Below are 9681 nucleotides of genomic sequence, written 5' to 3'. Positions count from 1 at the left end.
AATCAACAATTAATATATTAATGTAATACATTTGTAAATGTTTGGTCTGGTGGTAAAAAGATAGATCTTGGACATTAAAGAGAAATCAACAAATTATATCAACTTGTGATAAAATGAAAATGGACTGGTTTTCCCTTTTTATTTTAATAATACTTAATATTTTAATCTATTAATGTATAATTATAGTTATAAAAAATTGAATTTTTTATTTATTATTATAATTATAATTATTAAAATTTGACAATAATGAGAATGTCCTTATTTGAAAAACATCATTACTCGTTAAGGAAAGTATTCATTAAAATTAATATTTATTGAAAATATTACAATTTGATAATATCATTTAAATTGCTTATGATTCACTTAGATATTTGTCTTCCTTCATAGGTTTCTTTTAATATGAAAAAAAAATTATATAACTATAATATTTAAAATCTTAACAAATTTAAAAATAAATATCAAAATCATTTTAACCATGTACCTTAGATTAAAAATGATTTGAATTTTAGAAAAATCAAAATATTTTTATTTATACTTGTTCAACAGATAAAATGGTAATGCCTATTGAATGGTGAATATTTCCTCATTAAAGGTCCAAGGCAATGGTAATGCCTATTGAATGGTGAATATTTCCTCATTAAATGTCCATTAAAACAATGGTTCCTTATAAATTTTGGTACTTGGAAAAAAAAAATTAAACTAATAAAAAAATATTAATGTAAAATATATACCTAGAATGGTACATATATCGATTAATTTAGGATTTATATTATAAAAAATACTTTGAAGGGTGAATATTTTGAATCGTAGGATAATACGTTTATGATATAAAAGGGTGAGGTTTATTTGGTTCTTATAACAAACAACAAATGTCTATGTTTTTTGTCGATGATAAATTTAATCTCGTTTTTTTTTTAAAAAAAAATATACCATCTTCTATTTTATTTATTAAAATTAAAACAGTGTCTGAAAATATATGTAACACTTCAACCGCATTAAAAGTTTTGATCAATAATAATGTCTATTGAATAGTAAATATTTATTAATCATTTCCTTGGAAAAAATATTAGCTTTAAAAGTTGTGGTTAACAATAATGCAATAATTGTGCTTTAATTATTTTTAAAGGAATTGTGCTCATTGTGATTTAACTTAAAATGCAAAGTTATATGGGTATATTTTAATTGCTAAATGGATAGCACTGCCATGAGAAAAAATGGACATTTAACGTGTACCATATATCCTACATGGTTTATCAATATCATTATGAATAAAACAGTTCGACATAAATGGATAGTTCATTTTAATTCAACATAAAACTCATTTTGCTCTTGACTTATAAAAAAAATCAACATAAAACGGTTCAATATAAACGGTTCAATAACTTCTTTTTGACAAAAAAAAAAACGGTTCAATAACATTTTTTGACAAAAAAAAACGGTTCAATAACTTTTTTTGTTGAAGGATAGTATTTTATATTGTTTTATTTTAATGATATTATTTTTCTCATTTCTTTGAAGATTATTACCATCGGATGAAACAAAATGGTATGGGAAAAAAAAATCAATCTTGATAATTTTTATTATAGATGGAACATTTTTCAATTTTAAAGTCAAATATTAGTAAAAAACTAAAATCGAAAATCATTCAAAAATCTAAAATTCAACAAAAAAAATGAATAAATCACCATTAATGTAAACTACTAAAAAGTTCAAAAATTAAAAATCAAAACTGCAAGCCAATTTTATTGATTCATTAAAACCATTTCTAAAGATTTAGAAAGTTTGTCTCTATTCATGTCCCACACAAAGTCATAGGCGAAAGATTTGAACCACGATGTTCCATGTCTCTTAAAAAGAAGATCTATAATTGTATTTTGGTGCTCATTAATTTCTTTGAATAACAAATTACAAAGAAGCAACTAACAAATTTCTATAATATACAATAAGATCTTATCAATATTATAATATTAAGAAAAAACTCATAATGAACATATGACAATTCTTACAACATTTTTTCGTAGATGCACATCAAAGTTGAAAGTACAACATAATCATTAATCTATAGAAAAACTACTATTTGGAATGTGAAATATCTATCATTTACAAAAACAGATTATATCTCTAAAACTAATTAGATGAATAGTTGTATAAAAGAATAATCATTGCTTAAAAAACTAATAAAATACATCCATTCTAATCAAAGTGTTTAATCCAATTTCTTCAAAGTTCAAACCATATGTTGATTCTTTCATCACATTCAACGTTTGAGATCCAATTCTGCAACAACTAAATAGAAAGTGAATAAAGATCAAGAATAATTGACAAAGAAAAACAAAGAGAAATTTGTTTAATTGTTGTACCTATGAAAAAATATTAGAAATAGATCCAGTCTTAAGAATTAGATCTAAGAAGAAAAAAAATGAGAAAAAGAAGTAAAAATGAATAAAATTAAAGAATGATCTCGAGAAAATTTTCAAAATTTTAGTATGAATCTCGAAATTGAGTGAGAATGTTAAAACCAAAAAGCACAATGTATAGTAGTGATATGAAAATTGTGAGTTGTAACTTAAAATGGTGTAAAAAGTGTGAGCTTCAAACACAATATTTATAGCCAACATGTATGAAGCAATCACAAAAAAAATTTCATGGATGTAGTAATTGACAATTAAATGGTACATTAATTATCAACAATTTGTACGATTAAATTAGAAAGAAAAAAAATACTCATGATTTATTTAGGGGAAACAAATACTCATGAGGTACATCTTTATTAAAAAAAATACTCATGATGTACATATCTATTTAATTTTTTTATTTAAATGTGTAAAAAAATGTAAATGTGTTCAAAAACCAAATGTATACTTTTTTTTCATGAATGTAGAAAATAATTTGACTAATATTAGTTAATTGTGAAAACGACATAGCTCATGTTGTCAAGTAAAATTTAACATCCTTGCTTTAATATCATAAAAAAAATGAGACGAAAGGTGTATTGATCTTTTTGGTAGTGAAGGTGTACTGATTTTAATGTAGTAATAACAACGTCATTAATATGTCAAAACAAAATAAAAAATGTCATTAAAGCCTTTTATTTGTTTTATTCGGCGATAATAAATTACAAAGATATTTTGTAGGCTTTTGCTTAATGAAACAGTCTATATTACTCCATCCGTAAATATCTTTAATAATCTATTAAAAAAATTATGAAAAATTGATATTTTAAAAATATTAATCGAGACAAATCCAACATCTTATATACTATATTTTGTCTTTATATATTAGTACAAAAATATGATCAAATTATATTATGTAAACAATATATATTTTTAAATTATGTCATTTAAAATGGGACAGAGTACTTTTTTTTGTTACCGGTTTATATTACTACTTAGTATTACTTATTTGCAGCCATCTTTCATTAATGCACTTAAATAATTGCACTATTTTATGGGATTATATCATATATTATATTAGTACAGTCTATATTTTTTTTGAGCAACTATTGCAGTCTATATAAAAAAACATTTAAGGTACGAATAATAATATATAATAGGGCAATAGAACAATTATGATAAAAATGGAGTTTGCTACAATTGAATTAATCTAAAAGTACTAAATATAATAAATTTGTTCCCGACGTAAACATTATGTTAAGGTATAAATAATAAATCCAACAAATTTAAGCAAAAAAAAAAATTCTAAGAAAATCAACCACATCGATCATTGATACTTCAAATTTCTTTATGTGAACGACATATATCAGCAACGAATTCAATGAGCATCATACTCGATTGAATCAAAAAAATAATAAAACAAACAAAAAGATGAACAACGAAAAAAAAAAGGAAAAAACTAAACAAACAGAAAAAGAGGCAAGGTTGTGATTTGTGATGTGAAAATTGGTGAAGCCATAGGTCTAATTTATAGTAATTTCCAGAGGGTAATTTGGTAAACTAAATGGATCTAATTTGTCATGAGAGTAATTACACGCGATCGTTTTTAATTTTCGGTTACATATATTCTCTAACATAAGTCTTACTATTTTTTTTCCTGCCCTTTTTAATCGATTTGCTATTTTTTCGGTCGACTTCTATATGCATCTCTTACATATGGTCTTTCCCTTTTTTTTTTGAGGGGAAGTTTTTCCTTATTATTAAGGAAAATCAAATCATATTGTGTTTAATTGTTTTAATGCCACTTTGAATAAAATATCTTTGACATAATTACAACCAAATCAATTGTTTCACATCATTTGTAAAAAAAATAATTTGTCCAACATCATGATTATTATTATTACAAAAATAAAAATTAAGAAATGTATAACATTATTTTTGTTTTGTTTTGAATAAACACTGTTATACGGTATTATTATTATACAATATACATTTGAAAATAGAAACAAAAGTATATTATCTTAAAAAAGAACATGTTAATTCAAATTATATAAAAAATTAATGGTTATTACCAAATCTAATTAAAATTATTTTAAAAAGTTACACTCATATCAAATCAAATTTTTATTATTTGACATACATCAATTATTTATCTCTTTAACATTTAAATAATTATTCCATTACTTGTTTTATTTTAATCTCTGCATTCAAATATTTTAATTTAAATTATTTGTTTATTAAAAAAAATTAAATTATTTGATTAAAATTTGTATTTTTTGAATTCGAAATGATTGATTTCTAAAATTTAATCTCAAATTTGTATTTTTTTTGGTTTAAGGCTAATTTTTTTAGAGAAGGTTTAACGTTTATTTTAGCACAAGGATAAATATCAGCATGGGTTAACCTTTTATTTTCAACGATATTTTTTATTTATTCTGCACGTATTTTCATGTTATAATTGAAATATCATATTATATAAAACAATCTCGTTAAAATTTCATTCTTTAATACCAACTATAAAATATATGATAACTAAACACTACATTACACGATTATACAAATAATATAATAATACAATATCATTGGTCTTCCAAAAAAAAAACATTGAATTGTAACATTTCCATAAAAAAATAACATATAATAACACAACTTAATTGGTCTTCCAAAAAAAAAAACATTGAATTATAACATTTCCATAAATAAAATATTAGAATAGAAGAAGATTAGAGCGCCACATGTCGCTCTTAGAATGAAACCTTAAAACCTTTAAAAATAGTGACACTTGTCAAGAAAAGGAGAGAAGAGGCTTGGAATAGGTGATAAATTTATATTATATAGAATATAGATATAGATTAGGGAGGGGCACATAACATATAGCAAAAAATCATTGAAGGAAACATATTAGGCTATAGATGTGGATGAAATTAAGTTAACTGTTTCAATTAGGTAAATTATTATTTGACTTTATAATTGCAACTGGTTAGGGCAATTTGATGTTTTAAAATTTTGGGTAGAGATACAGCGTCCAAATCTTTTAATGATCCAACCTTTGTTGCTTTAAGTGTGTTTAGCTTCTTGGTTGTTTTTTAGTGTTTGAAAACCATTTATTTTTCTTAACAAAACCATTTATTTGTTGTTTCTTAATAGAATATTCATATATAAAAACACTTAAGAGATTTTGGGTACACGTTGTGACATGAACAAATCAACTATAATACCACCCTTTTGATTCTTGTGAACAGTTAGTCTTGTTGCCGACCAATGCAACTTACATTTATGGTCCAATTAGAATATGTTATTCTCACTACTTATCTTTGAAATTGCAAAATATCTTCATAAAGCATTATCTTCTATGTTAACAAAAATCATTTTCATGTACAGATTTTAAAATGAAAATACAATAAGAAACAATAATTTTTCTTTTAAAAATTAAAAGAGAAACCAAACTAAAATATCCTAAAAAGGAATGGTTATAAAAAGACGAGACATTTTTTATCATTCTTATGCAAAAATTCTAAAGGTGACAAATACAAGAGCTTGTATAGTGTATTCTCCTTTGTTGTTGTAGGCACAAACTAGTTTTATTGAATTCCTCGTCTATTTTACTACTAGCTTTTGCTTTTATTTTCTATAGCTTTAACTCATTGTTATGGTTCATATAATGTTCTTATATTCTATCTTTCAAGCACAAAACTATCATATCATATTCTCTCTGTTGTCAAAGACTTAGATACAATGATCAAATTTGTAACAATCAAATTCATGACCATATCTATGATTATTCTTCTTCAACAAAACTATTAAAAATAATTTTTTATTTTTTACTTTCTTGACTCCATGACAATGTGTTTATAAGTGGGGGCAATCCTCACTGCACAAGCCAGAACTATTACTAATGTAACATAAAAGTTCCAACTATTCTCATTATCTGAATACAAAATTCCATGTTACAATTCATTTACAAGAAGTAACATTCTCATAAAACAAGTAATTCAAAAAATAAACAATTTCCAAACTAAGATTACAAAACTTGAGCATAATAACAATCATTTCATGGACCAATAGGAATACTAAGGTCTTCTAGGGTTTCTTGAGTAAAAATCTTCCTTCCCTTTGAAATCAATAAGGCCTCTTCTAGTGTTTTTACAACTTGTTCCATGGATGGTCTTTGTTGGTCAAGGGCTGTGCATGATAGAGCCAATTGAAGTGTAAAATCAAATGCTTCTTCAGAATAATTTCCTTCAAGTCTAGGATCAGCAAATTCTGTAATGGTACCATTCCTGGTGAATGTTTTCGCCTAAGAAATGATGGGACACAGAATTGGCACAAAGGGTCAAACTTTTGAGAAAACAAAAGACTAAAAAAAATAGTCGTTTAAGATTATGCAAGCTTCTTCAAAAGATCATTGAGTGTACTAATTTCTAAACTACTACATTTGGTCTCGAATATAACCAAAAATATATATTTATATTAAGCGGTATCAAATATAAGAAAACAATTATAAAAAGAAAAAAAAGAAATTTTAAATCATGTCGATCATTCGTAATCAAGGAGGAGATCGTTCCATTCAAATATAAGAAAAAAGTTTCCTTTGAAGGGTTTTTCAGAATCTACTACTTTTTTTATGAAATAAAAAACTAAATGCAATTAACTAAATTTCTTTTTTATAATTAAGACGTTGATCGTTTCATTTACTAAAATATCTTTGTTAATATATAATACTTAATGAAATAGTTAGAAGCGTCGAAATAGGAAAAAATAGTATTCTAAATGTAACATTTAGTACAAAGGTTGAGGGAGTTAGAGATTTGAGACATGATTTCTTACCATTTTACTAAGTGACATTGGTCTCTTCAGCTTCAAATTTATGACCCTTTTTCCAGAGAGAATTTGTAGAAGTACCATGCCAAAACTGTAAACATGGTGCACCAGATGAATTTACATGGTGGTTGCTTTGATATTCAGGATCCACATATCCAAAAGTCCCTCTCACTTCTGAACTAGCATATGTTTCACCTATCTCAATAACTTTAGATAATCCAAAATCTGATAGTTTTGCCTCAAAGTTTGATCCAAGAAGGATATTTGTTGGCTGCATGAGAAATATACTATAGTAGTACATCAGTCTATTAATTAAGCCCTACATGACTGCTTATAATTATAAAGGTGGATAGGAGTTTTGTTGACTGCATGAAAATGGACATACAAACTAGATTTATTAAGGTCAACAAAAGTACCCAGTCACACATTTAGAATAATCTTGAATGTTCGATCAAGATGACCGTCCGATTAAGATTAGACGATTCCTGATATCCGACTATGTGAATGTAGGTTCATTTAATTGCAGGAACCTTGGTCTTGTGTTGTCACAAACATTCGGATACACCATTTAGTCACACATACAAGTCTTATGTGGTCACAAACATTTCGATACACCATTTAATCATTCATACATATTTGAAAAAGTTTTAAAAATAAAAGAATTGAATAAAGTGCATTTTTTTAGGAAAGAAAAATATAGTTACATTTTGAAACAATTAAATGATATATTTTTATGTGTGCGTGTTAAATGATGTGTCCAAATGATTGTGATCCCACCTAAGTATTTTCCGCATATATTGTCTTTGCATTTTTAATTAACACAAACACAAAACTCTTTTTACCACATTTAATGAACTACATGTCATGTCGCAGACCAAAACTGCAAATTAATATATGCTTCGATTACTAGTGAATTTGACAGAATTACGGTATCACCTTTTTAACAAAATCACGGTGTCACCATATAATTCCGTCAACTTTATGGCAATTCTAACCATTGTACTAAATGTGTTTAGGATGTTAATAAAGATCGACCTTGATGTCACGATGAACAATGCAGCCTCCTTGATATATGTGCAAAAACAAAACACCTCTAGCACTATCAATTGCAATTTCTAGCCTCTTTATCCATGAAAGCACCTTGTTCTTGCCTAATGCATACATATCCATTTGTTAAATCTTCAAAGATCATAGTGAAAAGAAAGAGTAAACAAATTTCCAAACTTCCATGCCACAATAAGTAGAAATTTTTGTCTTACCAAATAGCCATTCTGAAAGACTTCCATTTGGACATAGTTCATAGATAAGAAGACATTCATCTCCATCAACACAATAACCAAGCAAAGAAACAAGATTTTGGTGCTTGACATGAGATAGACTTGTAACTTCTCTAACAAAAGTTTCTATATTTCCATCATCATTGATTATGTGCTTCACTGCAACTTGCTGATTATTTTTCATTGTACCTTTATAGACCTTACCTAACATTAAAATAAAATTAAAAAATAAGATATTTTTTGTGTTAACCCTCCGGTTTCTAGGAGAAAGGAGTCATAACAATTTGAGGTAAGTAAGGTCTGCGAATAAATGAATATCTTCACTTGGTTTGGTAAGGAGAAGAGTTAAGATTTAATATACCAAACCGGAGTTTCAAGCAGTTGAATCCTGACTCGAAAATCTTGCCGAATCGATGTGATCCGGTAATTCAGTTTTTAACATAGAGAAAAAGAAGCTCACCTGAAGTTCCTTTCCCAATGATATTCATTTCATTGAGATTGTTGGTGGCAGCATACACTTCCTTGATAGGAATTTTTGGACAAGAAATTTTCCTTAACAAATTTCCAAATGTCACTGAAAAAAGTTGTACATAAGCATAATATTATAGCCTTTATATATGATCTAATATGAGTTTTTGAAATAATTTGGTCTTACCTTTATTTTGTAGTGAGGCTAATCTGAAGAATCTAAGATAAATGATGCATGCAGTGATAAATGATATCAAAATAACCCCTATTGTTGCTGCTCCAATCAAAATCAATATACCTGATTCCATGTAAAGATGTAAATAAATAAAAAATTAAGAGGAATTCTTAAAATGTAACTCTGATAACATGTGGCCAGTAACTAAGAGGTGTGTAAATAGGAAACATTTGCAATTTGGAATAAACATTTGTTTATCTATTTATGAAACTGAGAAAGCAAAAATGGAGACTCCAGATTTTCTCTTGGAAAGAGACACATTAAAAATGTATTGGACTGGTTTATACTATAATTCTTGGAAAGATTATATAATTGGAAAGTTGTTGAAGAGTTAGGGGAGCACTAATAGCAACAAATTAAGGACTAAATTAAATTAAATCACAAAGAGACTCATTTTCACCAAAAATCTAAAGGTATTGATATATGAGTCACTTCCCTTATATATATTTCATTTAATTAACACATTTATAGTCGATATAGGACAGAC

At 26.3% G+C, this 9681-nt stretch overlaps 1 pseudogene across 1 annotated transcript; it reads right to left on the bottom strand.

Moving 5' to 3' along the window:
- Positions 1-6289: 6289 nt before the first annotated feature.
- Positions 6290-9633, bottom strand: LOC146912103 (putative receptor-like protein kinase At5g18500; annotated as a pseudogene). Its single transcript, XR_015015495.1, has 6 exons — positions 9147-9633; positions 8952-9065; positions 8474-8695; positions 8250-8365; positions 7221-7485; positions 6290-6690 (listed from the first exon to the last, which is right to left on the bottom strand). The product of XR_015015495.1 is annotated as a putative receptor-like protein kinase At5g18500 (transcript).
- Positions 9634-9681: the final 48 nt, after the last annotated feature.

Source organism: Medicago sativa, chromosome 6 (genome assembly GCF_051527215.1).
Source record: "Medicago sativa cultivar Bolivia chromosome 6, Bolivia_mono, whole genome shotgun sequence".
NCBI lineage: Eukaryota > Viridiplantae > Streptophyta > Magnoliopsida > Fabales > Fabaceae > Medicago > Medicago sativa.
Note: the sequence above shows the minus strand (reverse complement) of the source record. Positions and strands in the feature narration are given on the sequence as shown.